Source organism: Mustela erminea, chromosome 2 (assembly GCF_009829155.1).
Source record: "Mustela erminea isolate mMusErm1 chromosome 2, mMusErm1.Pri, whole genome shotgun sequence".
Lineage (NCBI taxonomy): Eukaryota > Metazoa > Chordata > Mammalia > Carnivora > Mustelidae > Mustela > Mustela erminea.
In genome coordinates, this window is record NC_045615.1 from 23,689,946 (window position 1) to 23,708,324 (window position 18,379).

The following is an 18,379-nucleotide window of genomic DNA, read 5'->3' on the forward strand; positions in this document are numbered from 1 at the left end:
GATACGGCTCAATGCTGTTAAATTATTTCACTTCTCGCAGGCATGTATTTTATCTCCTGCTTACAGAATGACCAGCCATTTCTTACTCTTAGTTGTTGTGCCTCCACTACCAAGCCTTGTGCCTTGTGGATGGTAGGTTCCATAACATCATGCGTTCCAAGTTGTTTTACTCTGTGTGCTAGAACACCTAGCTCGACTTAACAGATAGCCGGAGGAAATGTGAATACTCTTTGATGAAAGGGACCTTCTCTTTCTTGTTTTTTGCATAAATCGCATTTGTGCTGATGCGGTGCCAGGACCATGCTCAGTGAGTGTCAGTGTGGGAACATGCTTCTGTATATGGGAAGGAACCTACAGATCACATACTCCAAGCCCTTAGTTTTATGAGTAAAAGAACCAAGACCTAGAATGGTTAATAAATTTCTTGAGGTTAACAAAAAAATTTTAGGTGTTAGAATCTAGGTCTCCTCTCTCTCTGGTGAGTGTTTGTTTTTTTTTTTTTTTTTAAGATTTTTATTTATTTATTTGACAGACAGAGATCACAGGTAGTCTGAGAGGCAGACAGAGAGAGAGAGAGAGAGAGAGATAGGAGGAAGCAGGCTCCCTGCTGAGCAGAGAGCCCAATGCGGGGCTTGATCCCAGGGCCCTGGGATCATGACCTGAGCCCAAGGCAGAGGCTTTAACCCACTGAGCTACCCAGGCGCCCCATCTAGTGAGTGTTCTTTTTAAAGGATGCCTTCTTTTTTCTTATCTTTGCTTGACAGTACAAGAAAAATTAGCTGGATTTAGGGTGTTCGATTATCTGTCTCCTGATGACATATCTCTCCTTTTCCTGTTCTAGGAGTAAAGTAGAAGGAGCCCTTGGGAATAAGGAAACCTGGCTTCTTCCTAATCCTGCCACTGCATTTGTGCATTAGAGAATTCACTTAACGGCTTCTGTTTCCACATCTGTAAAATGGGGTGGGCTTGGGGTCTAGCACCACATAAATGCCAGGTCCCTTGTAGTCTCCTTAATTCAGCAATAGTCCTGGATTGACCTTTGGCGTATTTAAGAATGTTCTCTCCTCTTTCTTCCCTCTTACATAGTGTTTCCACAGCCTGGGCCTCACATAGAAAAGTGTAAGCATGTGTGGGGGTGAGGAGAGGAGAAAGGAATTGGGGAGATGGGTCTGGACTGTATTGTGGGTTACAGACCTGGTGGTTTCCACTTGTCTGTCCTCCATTCTCTAGGCTGCACAGGGTGGAAAAAACCAACCATCTCAACAGGGTGACTCTGAGCTTTGGGACATTAAGAATCTTTTTGGTGTCTGATGCCCTATCTTCAGTTCCTCTTTTGTTGTCCATTTTGTTTTGTGTGTCAATGTCTGTGAAGCACGATAACACAAAGAACAAAAAGAAACAGGCCCTTCCAGAGAGCCACCAGTGATGCAACCAAGGTTCTGAGGCATTGTGTGAGGAAAACAGGGTCGTTCCCCCTGGTGAGGGAAAGAAGTGTGCCCTCTTCACCTCTTCTCAAGTGCTGAGCCTGCCCAAAAGGACGTGTTTTTTTCTAGAAGGCAAAGCCTACACTTTTGGCAGCAGAACTGAAATAGAAAAATTGAGCTTGACCTATTTCCATAGCAGTGCGAGTCTTGCATTGTCCTCTCAGGCAGTATGAAAATCCTTGAACTGAAAAACTGACAGCTGCAATCAGACACTTGCATTGAGGGAAACATCATGAATTTTAATAGGAGTGCTGCTTCTAGATGAGGTTGGGAGGGGAAAGAGAGCCAAGCCAATTCAAACAAAAGGAGCAGAAGGGGGTTTGCTACACGTACGGCACATGGCAGTGATGACAGTAATATTCAAATTATTTATCCCACAATGATGCTGATGATTTAAGAGGGAAGGATTGCCGAACTCTTGTGAAGTGGAAAGGGTTATGAATCTTCCATGATTATTAATCCCACTGTACTGAAGGCAAGGAAGGCGGGTATATCAAAACATGACTTGTTAGCAGTAGCGGTCCTCAAACGCTGTGCTTCTGCAGTACCCAGGAAATGAACCCAGGGAATCACAGTCACCACGACACAGATAACAGTGCTTCCCTCATGGACACAGCAGACAAGCGCAGACGTGTGTGCACACCCACAGAGCCAGTTTCAGGATGTCCTTCCAACACAGCCAATGCCGTGTTGTGCACGGCATTTCCCCTTCTGAGTAGCCACGAGCATCCTGTTTGTCCGGGGGTGGAAGGATTGGAATCGGTTCCCATCGTCTGACCTCTTCTTGGAGGGTTTGCTTATTGGCCTTGCTATCCCCGGGGTGGTTTCTCAAGGGAGTGAAGGATGTCGCAACAGGGCTGCTGCTTTCATAACGTGGTCCCCTTCCACTTTAAAACCGTGCCTGCCGTGCCACACCCAGACCCAGTCATACTCGTTAAAAGCTGAAGACTGCTTTTATGAACGAATGCAGCCATGAGCCATTTTGTTCTTATTTGCATATATGGTCATCCTTCATTTTAGAAGGGGGACCTGAGTCTTCATTAAAATAGAAACCTAACCATTTTAGAACCCCATTCTTCTGAATAAATCATGAAATAATTTTTTTTTTTTAAGTGTGACGATGGCACTTAAAAAATTTTGCTGTCAACTTTGTTCATAAAGTTTCTCTGTTGGTGAGACTATTTAGTCTGGGAAGATTTCAAGACAGACTGAGGCAGAACCTGTGAGAAATGGAGACAGGAACAGGGCTCTTCTTTACCAGGCTGTGTAGAAGGAACTCGTCCTTGGTCCCCTGTCGGTGCTTATCACCAACTGTGAGAGGTGACTAAGGACTTTGTGTGCCATTTGGCCCAGGTCTCATATTTATGAAGCTTTCATAGTCTTTAAAATTTATCCTGATGACGGTAACCCCTTTTGGCATTTTCCCCCCCTTTTTTAGTAAGGGGCAGTGGAGATCCTGCCTAGCATGGGAGAAGCCCTTTCCAACTCTTCAGCTCCTTCCCTGTTCTCTAAGCACGTCCTTTCTGTCCATACTCTGAGACGGAGGTCTACACGGGGTCCCGTTTATCTTTATTCTTGCTGTAAGCTGGAGTACTCCCTTTAAGTTTGCTCAAGTTGTTAGAAACAAACCAGCTATCATGGTAGAGGGTTGGAACATGGGGTATATTGTGATAATAACATTTGCGTACCTTTGGGATCCTGCACAATTGTGTTCAAATCCTTACTACAGTGCTGACATGCCTCCCTCTGTCTCTCTGTCTCACCTGTGTTTTCTGCCAAAGCCCTTCCGTTCTCCATATCCATCTCATTGTTGGTAGTAAAAGCTGCCCCCCACCCATGAATCTAATACTTTGAGCCACTGGACTTGGAGTCTCCTGCCTCTGTGCTACTCATCCATTCATTCACTCAATAAATATCCCCTGAGTGTCCTACACTTTGGCATAGTGCCGGGTGCTCTGGGTAACAGTATAGAGAAAGATGGAAAAGCTTCCAGGTGTTGGATGTTTTCCCCATCCTCCTTGGCTCTTACAAGCTCATGCCGACCTAGGTTACCTCGGCCTCCGTCTCGATATTCCCTCTGGCTTTATTCACCTGCTTAGACTCCCAAGTTAACCTTGCCATGCCACAAGAATCCAAGGGTAACTTCTGTTCATCTTGATGGAGAAGTAATGTACCAAGACATCTTCTGGAGGGAGGCTGAGAGGCTTCAAAGCTGTGCTGAGGCAGGGTATTCTCTAAATCACTCAGGTGCTGTGATGGATTGGAAAATATCCAAGAAGGAAGGAGGCTCTTCTTTTCAGGCTAAATAACAACCTTCTTGTTGGGAAAGGAATAATCAATCCCAGCTGGAGTAAAGGGACCACGTTCCCTTTGCTTTTCCATTCAAATCTAATCTCATGACATGAGTTTCTGACATGAGTAGCATTCTTGCCCAGACTTGTGGCCCCAGGGAGGGGATGGTTATTTAAGACAGCTGGGTCCCTAAGCAAGGCATATAAACGTGATGATAAATGCTTACAGACAACTTCCCTTACTTGTTGATTCCAGTCTCAGTTTAATTGACACCCCTGGAGATTTGCAAAAAATAGATGTTTCTTTGAAAGAGTATCATTTCTTTGGATGCAAGGAAAAGATAAGAAATTGTGCATTCGTTCAGTTCATCAGTATTTTCCAGCTTATGGAATTCTCTGGGGAGGGATTCCTTTTAAGCATTCCCTTTGAAACAAGTTTCCTGTGCCTTTAAAACCTATCTTCTGTTATAGTGTAGAATAAATCTGACCCGTGAGTTTGGTTTCTTTTTCTTTTGTCTTTTGAAAGGAACTATTTCTATAAATTAGTAATTTTAAGGGATCTTGCAGTTTTTTCCTGAAAGCTTAGATATAGCTAATTTCAAGTTTTAGTAATTTAAAAATTCTTTTTGCTGAGTTTATACTCCTTTGGGTCAAAAAACCTTTCTGTGGAAGAACAGTTATACCTAAATCTCTAGACCTAAATGCCAAGCATTTGCTGTACATTCCTTTCTCATAATTGGAGATGAAGTCTTGTGGGCAAAAAAAGAATTGACTCATATATCTATTCTTTCATCTGAGAACTTGGGTGCCAATAATGGTTATAATAACTACAATGAATGTTCTGAGAAAACAGGCATTTATTTGAAAGAATTTAGAAGTATTGGTATGCAGAATTTCTTTGCAATTTATCAAAAGTAATACTGGTAGGATGATAATCTTTTTAAAATAAGGTTTAGGGACACCTGGGTGGCTCAGTGGGTTAAAGCCTCTGCCTTCTGCTCAGGTCATGATCCCAGGGTCCTGGGATGGAGCCCCGCATTGGGCTTTCTGCTCAGTGGAGAGCCTGCTTCCCCCCGCCTCTCTTTCTCTCTCTGCCTGCCTCTTTGCTTACTTGTGATCTCTGTCAAATAAATAAGTAAAATCTTTAAAAAAATAAATAAATAAAAATGAAAGTTAAGACTGACTCACTGAGCTGAAAAGGAAATTAGTAAGAAGAACTAAGACCTGGCTAGGTTTCGGAATCAAAACAGGGTAAAACAGAAAACAAAACTATATTGTAGGATGATATATTAGTATGATCAACTACATAAAAATTTAAAAACATATTAAAAATTATGGTTGTCTATGGATATATTTATCTATAAGTGCTAAAACCATGGCTTAGGAGGGCCCATGATAAATAACATGATAGTATTTTCCTGAGGTGGCGGAGAAGGAAGGAAGGAAGGAAGGTAGGTGGGAGGGAGCAGTGGGGCTTGGGGACCAGAAACAAAAGAGATATTAACTTTATAATGTCTTATTTCCAGATATTTAAGGGATCTGAGACAAGCATGACATAATAACTTGTTAACCGTGGGGGCTGGGCATTATTTGTTATAGTCTTTGGCTGGTCCTAGATTACTTAAATATATTAAATTATCTTAAAATGAAACAACAACAAAAAGATTTTTATACCTTTATTCTTAAGTTCCACATAAATGAGAGTAGAAGTACACAGTCAATAGATATCACCCTTCTGTGGGTATTTGCATTTTTAGAGTGGGTCTTGATAAACACATAAATCTAAACTAAGCTATCTTGTTTTGAATTCTCCTAAACTAAGTACTTGTTTTAACAACTTGCAAATCAGTTATGTATATGTTAGTGTAACAAGTGTTGGCTGTGTTTCAGAACAGGTGCCTTTTAAACAGGAAGATCTAATTGTGGTATTTGCCTCAACCAATATCACTTTCATTTAAAAAATGTTGTCATAAATAATTCAAATGGATGACATGCTTTCCGTTTTTGTACAGCCACAGGCATGTAACTTATTCAGAGGATTTCTTCAGTTGTGGACACGAGAATTTCATTTGCTAAGAAGCACTGGGAAAAAAAATTCTCATTGATTTTCATGTAGGATTTATATCGGTTTGAAAATAAAAATTTTGAATACTTGTCATGTGAAAATAGATGTAGCTCTAAGAAACCAAAATTTCATGGTTTCTGCAGCATAGAACTGCCCCACTTATTTTGGACTCAAGTCTAGCCAACTCACCAGGCTGGACCCACAGCTTAAAACTGGGAAATTCTCAAAGGGAAGTTTGGGCACAGTATGAAATTAGGGCACTAAAGTTCATTTTCTTTCCTTCTAATCAAAGCCTCTAGTCCTTACCCAGTTTACTCTTATTTCTTGCCTAAGTTTCCTAAACCCAATAGCTCCCTCAGCCCACTGGGTGTTAAATGCAGCATACTAGAAGTGGTCGGAGGGGCTGCTAACAGGGTAATTGGGTGGTCTTTTGGATATAGCAAGTGAAGGTTTAGAGCATAATAGCAAGGGAAGAAGAAAACAATTTTATTAATATGAATGCAACATAAAGAATAGACATGATTATTTTAAAAAAATTTTTTTAGTAGGGGTCACCTGGGTGGTTCAGTTGATTAAGCATCTGGCCTTATGGATCAGATCGTGATCCCAGAGTCCCCCGATTGAGCCCTGCCTCTGGCTCCCTGTTCAGTGGGGAGTCTACTTCTCCCTCTGCCCCTCCCCCTACTCGTGCATTCTCTCTCTTTCTCTCTCTCTCCTCAAATAAATAAAGTCTTTAAAAAAATTGGGAGGAGGGTAACACCTGGGTGGCTCAGTGGGTTAAGCATCTGCCTTTGGCTCAGGTCATGATCTCAGGGTCATGGGATTGAGTCCTGTATCAGGCTCCTTGCTCAGCCTGCATCTCCCTCTGCCTGCTGCTCACCCCGCCACCACCCCACCCCACCTGCTTGTGTGCTCGCTCGCTCTCTGACAAATAAATAAATAAAATCTTTAAGAAATAAAAAATAAAAAATAATTTTTTAAAGAAAGATGATTTTCCTGTAGAGCTAAATAGCCCTCTTATATTACAGGATAGTAATGGTATTTGTACTCATAGTGCTGAGTGGTTGGTGTTTTCCAAAACCAGGATAGAAATAACTGACCAAGTTTTTCCACGCTACCTTAACTACTGCATCTCTTTGTCTTGATTCTAAGGATTTTAACTACCTGGGTGCCCTCATCATACGCTAAGCTGATATCATAAGGGTGGGCTAATCTGAGGATGGATTTTTATGTGCAGAGATTAAATTTCTTGAAAATGTGGCAGGTTTTGCCTTTATGTTAAAATTTTAAAGGTCGGGGCGCCTGGGTGGCTCAGTGGGTTAAAGCCTCTGCCTTTGGCTCAGGTCATGATCCCAGGGTCCTGGGATCGAGTCCCACTGGGGCTCTCTGCTCAGCGGGGAGCCTGCTTCCTCCTCTCTCTCTCTGCCTGCTTCTCTGCCTACTTGTGATCTTGTCTGTCAAATAAATAAAATCTTTTAAAAAAATAAAATGTTAAAGGTCATAATATTTATTAATACTTATTTATACTCTTAGAATTTCCAGTCTGGCAGCAAACTGAGTTTCATTCTAAATTGTGCTTGTAATTTGTTTTTAGAAAGAGCAAATTAGTTTGGAGTTAACAACTTCAGAAGTTGTTCAGTATTCCCTGAAGTATAGGAGTTTAGCCTGAACTCACACTGACCTTGTGACATTACTTAGAACTTGAGCCTTAAAAAGAAAGATAAATCCTAAATACACGTTTATGCTCTTGACATTCATTTACTTCATAAAAGTAAGACATAGAAAAATGGTCTGGTTATTTAGATTTTGGCATGTATAAAAACTTCTCTGACCTACCTCAGTAAGTTCTCTTACGTTGTTTTTCATAGATGAAATCACGTTGTTTTCTTCTTTAGGGAGACAGTGTGTGGTCAAGTATGAAGAGTATGTTCTGGGTCACACTGACAGAGTTTAGATCTCAGGTCCTCCTTGTCTGGTTGTTGACCTTGAGCAAATTATTTAACCTCTTTGAACCTTTTTTTATTGTGTAAAATGGGAATCACAGTGCCTACTTCACAAGGTTGTTCTGGGGGTTACACGAAATTCTTGAGTTAGTGAGACACGTTGTGTATGGTGTGTAGTTAGGTATTCTATGCTTGTTCCCTTTCCCTTTCTCTTGGAAACAGAAAAATTTGGATTAGAAAATTTTATTTTCGTTCTCAGTTGCCCCTCCTGCAACACTTATGATTTGATTTTTGGTGTTTATTCCTTGAAGACGACGGAGTCTGGGAGAACATTGACACATCTGCTTGCAAATGTTCAGCTTCGGCTTCTCTAGAATCAGAGGAAAACTCATGATGGTTGGTTTAATAGATTTCTTCTGACTTCCTTACCTGAATTCTTGTTTTGTTTTTACTTAGGCTTCACACCCAGAGACACAGGGCTCGATCTCATGATCCTGAGATCAAGACCTGAGCTGAGATCAAGAGTCAGATGCTTAACCAACTGAGCCATCAGGTGCACCAACGACTTCTTTCAAATTCTTGCTGCAACCTCCTTCCATGGGTAGAAAGCTCTAAAGTAGATTTGAAATTTTTTTCCTGTAGTCATTAATACTGGGGCCATGGAGCAGTCAGAGGGTCAGCTTGAAAATGACCTCATTTCTAGGAAGAGTGATCATTGTTTCTCCTCCAGAATACATTCAGTAGCCAAATATCTTTTTTTTTTTTTTTTACAAGATATTTCCATCCTGTTAATAGAGGTATTTCCTGAAACCAAATCTTTGGTCTCAAGATTCTGTGATGAGTTTTGATTGGTGAATAGCCATTATTATGAGGACGCCAGAGTGGGAGAGGGAAGATTAGTTCTGGTCTTTTTTTTTTTTTAATGGGAAACAAACTAAATGTCAGGAGTTGTGTGTAGATGCAGTTGAGAAGCCCTTTACTGTCAAGTACTGTGGTCTCTTAGCTTCAGTCCTGTTTCCATGGCAACCACAGGGTCCCGGTGCCTGGCTGAATGGTTTTACAGGAAGCTGAAAAACACTGCTATTCTAAGTAGCTTTCTTTTTACTGTACAAAGGAATCCTTCCCTTACTGTAGGCCAGCCAGCCTTTACTGGGAACAAAGCAGGCCATTTATGCTAATTGTATTCTGGGTAGAGGGTAAAGAAATGGGGAGACCCCCAGTCCCTGCTTCCTGACCTGTGAATTTGTTTTTCTGGTTGTTGTTCCTAGCGTTTTGGAAGAACCACATAACTTACCTTTTCTTCATTTTGTATATGGGTTTTCCTGTTTGTGTTAGGCAGAATTTATATTCTAAGGGTAGAACTGGTTTAAAAAAAAAAAAAAAGAAAGAAAGAAAAGAAGAGTGGTGGTGTGTGTCTGGGATAATATTGGTTATGGTGAAGTAGGCTTGCTGAATTTCTAGCTTTCAATATCTGTGAATTAGTATGTTTACCAACAAAGAGCCCCATGCTAGCAATAGATATAGATAATATCTCAGCAGTTATTAGGCTTGTCCTTTATTGTATGTTAAAATTGTCTCTTGGATTTTCTTTGTGTCTTAAAAAACTTGTATTTCCATTTGTTTATATGGTACAAAAATTATGGATGGTAGAATAGTCTTTGAGGTTCAAAATTAAATGCAGTTCCTTTTGGTAATTTATGCCTTGTGTCCATTTCTTAGGAAAATAAATCAAGGTATCAGTGCAGCTCTATCAAAAGCTGATATAATGAGAGACTGTAGTCTCTGAGAAACAAACTGAGGATTTTGGAGGGGTGGGGGTGGGAGGTTGGGTGAGCCTGGTGATGGGTATTAAGGAGGGCACATATTGCATGGAGCACTGGGTGTGGTGCATAAACAATGAATTCTGGAACACTGAAAAGAAATTATAAAAACAAAAAACCTGGTATAATGACATTAGTTTCAAATATAAGCTAATTAGTGGACTTTTTCTGAGCTCCTTCTTTAGAAGTAAGTTAGAAAATTTTTTTGTTGTTTTTACTCTTCAGTAGAGACAGCCTTTTTAAAACTGAACTCTGATAATGAAAGTCTTTAATTTCAACAGATGTGGACTTTTGTTCCTTCCTGTCTCTTTCTTTCATACACAGAGTTAAAATTAAAGAAAATCCATACAAAATTCCAATGTGTGTTTTATACTCCTGATATCCATCATCTTGATGCTGGCAGGCCAGGTCCGAGGACTGAGAGGGGGCTACACAGGACCAGACAAGAGGGTCCCTCCCTGTCTACATGCTGGGGAAATCAAACACAAGCCAGCAAAAGGGGAAAACAGAGATTATTGAAGAGGTAGAGAGAGTGCAGGTAAAGACAGAGAGAGTACCTGGGAGACTCAGAAAGGAAGGAGGGAGTCTTGTCTTTGATTGAGGTATTAGGGGTTTTTATTGAGGACTGTGATCTGGTGTACATGTCCTCTTAGGCATCTAGGAACCCATCAGAACAAAGATGAGGACCCAGGTCTTATTCCTTGGAGCTAAGGAGTCTTGGAGTCAAGATAGCACCAGTGGTCTGTAATATGCACTTGATGACTTTTTAGTCATTCCTTACATGTTATTTATTGTGCTGGAAGATCCCAAAGAAATCATTAACTCCTTGTCCCTTATAAGGAGGACGTATAATAAGGCATGTGTAGGGCAGGAGTGCAGGTCCTAGCAAGAGGAGAAGCAAGACAGGGAGCAAAAAAGCAGATTTTCATGGAGTTCTTCAGTTTCCCCATCTCAGTCCCATTTCTTCTATAAAATGTGGTTCTTGTTCTGCAAGTTAGACATTTCAAGGGAGCTAAGATTTTGACCCTGACTATATTTAAATAAGTCAATGCCATATTAAACTAGTCCTTTACTGAGATCCAATGACGTTTCTTTTGCATTTTTATTAGGTCTTGGAAATTTTCAACAAAATAGTTTTGGAAAGTATCTCAAGGGACCCTTATTTAAGATATCCTCAAGTCTGGCTAGCACCAAGTGGGAGCTCTAATAGCAAATTGCTTTGCTTTAAACGTCCTCTACCAAATGGTTGTAGTTGTAGGTTTCATAAGTAGTTTTCTGAGGTAACCCTGAAATAGTGATAAAAGGCATTTAATTCATGAAAGAGCTTTCATGATCTAAAATGAATTTTTAGGAAGTTATTTTAAGGTGTCTAAAGCCAAAATGTGATCAAATATTTGCTGATGTTGGGGGAGATCCTCAAGAAGTGATTGCTGATTGACCCATGAGCAGATGTGGGAGGTCAGACACTCCCTTACCCATACCGCCATCTATGGAATATGGGTTCTGCTTGCCTTCCCCCACTCCCAGAGGCTGCTCTGAAAACATAGTCTTGAGATAATGATGTGTGTAGAGAACATCTGCTTGATATATGTGACTGAACCTAGTTAAAACCTCTATGTGAACTTTTACTTGTTAAAACTGCTACCTACCAACCTGGAGTTAGCTGCCTCTCTCTGGTTTCTTCCTGCCCACTGAATAAGGGGCAAGTTTAAGATTTCAGAAGATCTTGAGAAGGTTGTGAACCAACAGCTGAATATTTGGATTTGAGTGGTGTGATCAAAGAGTTTATAGGTTATCTTGGCATAAAAACTATTATTATAAATCTGGGAACAAGGACTACCTTGCATGATAATGAGTTGATAGGAATTCATTGAGGAAGTGTGAAGTGGAGCCTCAAGAGTGGGGTCCTTTGGAGGGAGGGGGACTTAAAGCATTTCATTAATTTAACAGAAATTTATTGAACAAACCCTTTATGCTAGATGTTACGTGCTATGCTGGAGTTATAGTAATGAACAGGACAGCATCCCTAAATGTATGGAGCCCATAGTCTGGTGAGAGGTCCGCATGCAAAACCAAGCAGTTACCTCAACGATAATGTCTATATTGGGGGAATTACAGAGTATTAAGGAACACCTGGATTTGGAAGGAGCAACAAGAGTTCATTGAAGATTTCTTTGAGGACTTTGAGGACACATGAGGCTGAAACAGAAATCCCAGTGGACATCGCTATTTACACTTGTTTTTTTACATGCTTAACTTTTAGAAACAGTCTCCAAAAATATAAATAAGCTTTTCTTAGAAACTAAAATATTTAGACTTTAGAATTTTTATAGTAAGACAAGATCTTAGAATAATTCAAACTGTTTTACCACCAGCTTCTTTGTAACTGGAGAGGATAAGAAATGCAAGATTTTCCAATTATGTCAATGGGTCAGGAAACAGAGACCTCCTCTGGTTCAGAATGTGAGTGTTCAGGGAAGATTATATCTCTGTGTCCTCTACCTTTTTTCTTTCGAGGAAAAGTTTTACTCTCCTAATACATGCATAATATCTTTGTCAGATCTGAAGCTTTTATCTGTTTCTATATCTGTTAACAGAGAACAAATGTGGGGGGAAGTGGTCATGGCTGTTAAGTAATCTATTAATCTGTGTAATCTGTTAAGAACTAGCACTAAAGTTATGGCTGCCACCTAGTCACCCCAACCTAACTAATCTGTCTCCTGAAGGAAAAATTATTGTTTCTAAATGGCCCACCTTCCTTTGGAAAGCTCAGATATACTCCCATTGATACATTACTTCTCAGTTGGTTGTTTCCGCATTAGATCCCAATGATTGCTTCAATTTTGTACCTTAGAAGAAATATTACTTCCCCTTGTTTATGTAGCTTCTTTCAGGAGCCACATAATATCCATTATTTCTGAAGAGCTTCTTGCTTTGAAGAATTTAGAAGCAGACAGTAAGAGGTCTTTTAAACTGATACACTTTCCTCACCCTTGGTAAGAAGGACTTTCAGATGTTATTCATGGTGTTGATATGTTCTTTTCTGAGTCAGATCTAGTGACATGGCCCATAATTCAAAGTTAAATCCCAGTTTTAAAAATATATGATAAAGGTAACAAGACCACCACAGTGAAAGAATAAGAAATATATTTAAAAACATAAAAGTTAGAATTGTGTAAGTAATCAAATATATGAAATATTTTGAAGGTACCGGATATTTTATTTTATGGGGTGCTTTTCTGTGCTTTTTTTTTTTTTTAAAGATTTTATTTATTTATTTGGCAGACAGAGATCACAAGTCGGCAGAGAGGCAGGCAGAGAGAGAGGGGGAAGCAGGCTCCCCGCTGAGCAGAGAGCCCAGAGGTGCTCACCTGGGTCCTCGATGCCAGGACCCTGAGATCATGACCTGAGCCGAAGGCAGAGGCTTTAACCCACTGTGTCACCCAGGTGCCCCTCTTCTGTGCTTCTTTATTCCTATAACTGTTAGGGTGTTCTATCATAATATTCTTTTATTATAACATTTGAACTATAACTATTACTTTTCTTTTCTTATCCATTTTAACCAGTAGACTGTGTGCTTCATGGCTTTAGTTTATGCCTGACATATTGTAGACACTTGTTTGATGTTAAAATGAATGTACACTAATAAATTAATGTGACTCCCATTGATAAGAAATAGTTTTTGTAGCTTACATCAGACCCTGGCTTTTTATCAGATACTTCACTCTAAAAAACATTGACTGAATTTGGGACGTTACTAGGAACAATTAAGCATATAGTCCATACACTTGTAAAATGTAAGCATGAGCAAATAATGACTATATTGTATGGAGGGCTAGTATTACACAATATTATACTATATTACACAAATAGTTGTAGCATAAAATTGGAATGTATGCTTACAGTTCTCTGGTTATCTGCATTATCTAAAAATGTTGACATTTAGCTTACATATGTAGACTGGTGCTTTGCTTTACTATGTTAAATTTAAATCAAATCTCTTTTTTTTCCCTTTTATAATTATTCCTAGATGCTGTTGGTAGGAACTATTTTTAAATATATGCATATAAATATATATATATGTATTTTATAAGTATATGTATACATGTGTATTTTTATCTATATTGCATGAATCACATTTCTGTATATAATTTCTGGAAGCTTAATATAGCTTAATTTTTTAAAAAATCTTAATTTTTTTGTCTATAATTTTCCACAAGTCAAGACAATGAAAGGAATGTTTCCAAGTTGTCAGTGGTATTTTCTGGGAAAATATCTCATTTATTGGACTTGTAGGAAAGCAGGTATTTTGTTTATACTTACAGGAAAGATTATCCATTAATTTAAATTTAAAAAGTATTTGAGGTCATGAATTAATGAAAATGAAGAAATAACAGCTGCTTTCACACGTGATCACATTTAGTCTTTAAAGATAAATTGGTATCTTTTTTTTTTCAAGATTTTTTTTATTTATTTGACAGAGAGAGAGAGATCACAAGTAGGCAGAGAGGCAGGCAGAGAGAGAGGGGAAGCAGGCTCCCTGCTGAGCAGAGAGCCCGATGCAATTCTCAATCTCAGGACCCTGAGATCACCACCTGAGCAGAAGACAGAGGCTTAACCCACTGAGCCACCCAGGTGCCCCTAAAACTGGTATCTTGCCCAAGCTTCCTACATGTAAAAAAAGGAAGGGACACAGGCTTAGCAGTGCAGTGCTCTGCTCCAGACGAAAGCTTACGCTTCCCAGATGTTTCATGGGCTAACACCAGTATTTTATTTCTATTTGTTATTTTTAATTATTCTGTACACCCAACGCAGGGCTTGAACTCCCAACCCTGAGATCAAGAGCCTCATGTTCTACCAATTGAGCCAGCCAGGCACCCCTGACACTTGCCTTTTAGATAACACCGTATAAACTGAGTTTCCTCTGCAATGCAAGTGAACACAGAACTGGAACCTGCTCATCCCTCTTCTGTAGATAGTATCTCGGCTGACGTTTAATCATATTCATCAACTTGCTTCACTGCTTCACTGCTGGTGTTCTGTTTCTCGTGCATTTTAACTTTACAGTTTACTGAAACATAATAGGGACAGTCTAAACAGTCCATGTCTGTATTGTGAAAAATGTGAACAGATGTGTATTTTAAATCAGCAGCAGTAGAGGGAGAGAATATTTCCATTTGTTCCTTATTTACTCATTATCAGTCCACTCCAGTTTTCTGTATCATCTGTGTTCATATCGATTTTCTTCTCTTGACTAGTTCGATGCAACCCCATGACAGAGTAACAATGCCAGCTTAAAAGGTTTTGATTTTTCTAAAATAATATATGGACTGGATAACTTCTTTCATTTTAACCAGGAATTTCTGTCACATGTAGACTATGGGATCCTGAGTCAACCCTTAGTGTTGCTTGTGGGGACATCCTTGTTTCCCCTCAGGACAGTGTACCAGATTACTCGGGTATGATGAGGTGAATGCAGGCAGAGGGTTTAGGGCCAGAACCCGGATTGGGGGTTGGGCTCCTCTTTTGGTTAGAGACACTACACTCTGCAGTTTCTATAAATAGGTCCTATTTTGCTGGGGACACAGCAGTGATCAAGTCAGACCTGTTCTTTTCCTTTCAGAGTGGAGGCATAGGTGTTTAGTAAACTAATAACAAAGAACTCCCCACAACCCCATATTGCAATTTTATATCTTTTCTTCCTCCTCTAACCTGCTCTACCTCTCCCCCAGCCTCGGTTTCAGCCGATGACTTTGTTTCAGTTTTCTCAGTAAAGGAGGAAGTAGTCAGAAAACGTCCAACCACCACACCACCATGTGTCCTCATCTAGCAGTGTCCACCGGGCTTCCTTTACTGGGGAATACTGACCGTAGTCTCACGTGAGGTCAGTCCCATCTGCACTCTGCTCCCATCTCCTCTCTCTTCCAAAGGATCAGTGCTCCTGTAGGATTCCCCTTTCTTTCTTGCATTACCATTTTTTTTCCTACTAGGTCATTTCAGTAGCATAGTAGAGTATTTTTTTCTCTCATTTGAACAAACTCTGCTAACCACAAACTCTGTCTCCTCTTTCTGCCATCTTTCCATTCCTATGACCTGCTTTATCAGTCAGAGCTCCTTGAAAGAGGCGTCTATGTCTCCAGTTCTTCTGCTCTCCTGTAGTAAAACTCTCCAATTAGGTTTTCTCTTCAACCACTCCACTAAAACTATTTTTCATCGTTAAGATCCCACAAATCTCTATATTGCTGATTCAGTGGCCACTTCTCAATCTTCATCTTGCTTAGCCTGTTGATAACATTAACCCAGGTGAATGCTCTCTCCTCCCTCCTCTTTGAAACACTTTCTTAACTTGGTTTCCAGCATGCTACAAACTCTTGTTTTTCTTCCTCCCATACTGGTTGCTCCTTCTCAATCTTCTTTGCTGAATTTGCTTTTTCTGCTTGGCCTTGTAATATTACTTTGCTTCACAACTCAGGCTTTAGATCTTTTCCTTATGTTCGTTCATTGCCATAATTGATCTCAAGATTTTAAATACCATCCATATGCTGGGGAGTCCCAAACGTAGATCTCCAGCCCTGATTTCACCCATGACATTCATATTTGTGTATGTCCAACTTTCCAACCAACACTTCCACTTGGATGTTTAATAGGCATTCACAGTTATTGTTCCAAATCTGAATTCATGAGCACCCTTTCTACACTAAACTTGTCCAATATCTTGTGTTCTACCCTGTCAGAGTTCATGACAGCCCTATCTTTAGTGGCTCAAACCAGACACCCTGAGCCATCATATTCTTCTCTCTTCTTTCATATCCCCATATCCAAAGGGTGGTGTAGTCCTCTCACTTCCTCCACTCCCAACACCTTTGCACAAACCATTCTTTTTTTTCTTTTCTTTTTTCAGTGTTCCAGAATTCACTGTTTATGCACCACACCCAGTGCTCCATGCAGTATGTGCCCTCCATAATACCCATCACCAGCCTCACCCAACTTCTCACCTCCCTCCCCTCCAAAACCCTCAGTTTGTTTTTCAGAGTCAAGTTTCTCATGGTTTGTCTCCCCCTCTGATTTCCACCAATTCATTTTTCCTTTCCTTCTCCTAATGTCCTACATGTTATTCCTTATGCTCCACAAATAAGCGAAACCATATGATAATTGACTCTCTCTGCTTGACTTATTTCACTCAGCATAATCTCCTCCAGTCCCATCCATGTTGATACAAAAGTTGGGTATTCATCCTTTCTGAAGGAGGCATAATACTCCATTGTATATATGGACCACATCTTCCTTATCCATTCGTTTGTTGAAGGGCATCTTGGTTCCAACGCCTTTGCACAAGCCATTCTAATCTCTTGCCTGATGTAGCAAGAGCCTTTAATGCTTTCTACCCTTGCCCTTTTGTTACAGTCTATTATGAGCACAGTGTGATCCCGTTAAAAGGGACATCGCATTGTGACAGTCTTCTGCTCTGAAGCCTCTCATCGTTTTCCATCTCAGAGTAAAGCCAAAGTCCATACCAGTGGCTGACGGGGCCATATGTCGTCTGCTCTCCTTCCCCTTACTTCTCTGGTCCATTCTTCTCCTCTTTTGCTGTTTCAGGACTGTTTCTTGTGAACATGTTAAGCCTGATATCTTCACAGGGTTTTCCCATATTCTGTGCTCTCTGCCTAGAACACTTGGCCCACATGCTTGTTCCTTGGTCTCTTTTAATATTTTGCCAAATGTCATCTTAGTGTGAGGCCTTCCCTGATCACCCTGTTTAGTACTGTAGCACCCACTTCATACCCCTTACCACCTTTTTATATTGCATTAATTTACTCACAAATTTTATTGTGCTGCTTTTTACACTTGCTTCATGAGAGTAGGATCATTTTATTTCTTTACTAATATTTCTGTAGCACCTAGAACAGTGCCTGGCACATCATAAATGCTAAGTACAAATTTGTTGAATAAAAGGAGACAAGAGTTGTTTAGTATTATGTGAGGTATGTCAGCATCCCGAGTCAAAATACATGTTTGTTTAAATCTGTTGTGTAACTTATTCATTTTATACCTACCATTCCTTGAGAGTTGTATTTGAGGCAAATATGAACCTATTTGATAGTTATATAATTGGTTAACTATTTAACCAAATATGTATTCATTCGCTAGAACCTGAGTCGAAGGGAGGCAGACATCTTATGGAAACCGTGTTTGGAAAGACCATTTATGCTGACAGGTGAAATCATTAAAAGATTGAATAGAAGATCTAAATTGAACGGCTGTAGAGAAAAACAAAACAAAAACACCTGGATTTATTACAGTCCCTAGACTTGTTAAGTACTATTATTCTATATAATAAGCAACTTAATTGTTTACTTTGGCATTTAGTCAACTACCAACAAATTAGTACCAGATGAAATATATCCTTGTAATAAAATCAATCGCTCAGATCCTAGGTACTAGAACAGTGTTTTTTTTTTTTTTTTAAAAAAAAACTTTATTATTAGGAAAAAAGTACTTAAAAAAAAATCACATAGCCAGTTGAAAAACAGGTAAACGTGGAATCTACCTCTGTCCACAGTCCAGGAGGATAGTTCTTATAATCCTTGGCAGGAATAGATGAATGTGCTTACTGCCATGAATCTGGTTTCTGTGGAATCTGAAACTGATACTGTGTATATGTTGGGGGCTAGGGGGAGGGGTTGAAAAAAGAATATGAAATTAAAACTATCCGTTCAGGTACAGGACTTAGGAAGGGCTCTGAGGCTTCCTCTGATCTTAATGATGACGTTGGTCA

The 18,379-nt window shown here is 39.8% G+C and overlaps 1 protein-coding gene across 10 annotated transcripts in view; it reads left to right on the top strand.

Moving 5' to 3' along the window:
• The window catches only part of DCLK2 (doublecortin like kinase 2), a 144,593-nt gene that overhangs the window by 68,409 nt on the left and 57,805 nt on the right, over window positions 1–18,379 (top strand). The window lies entirely within an intron of this gene.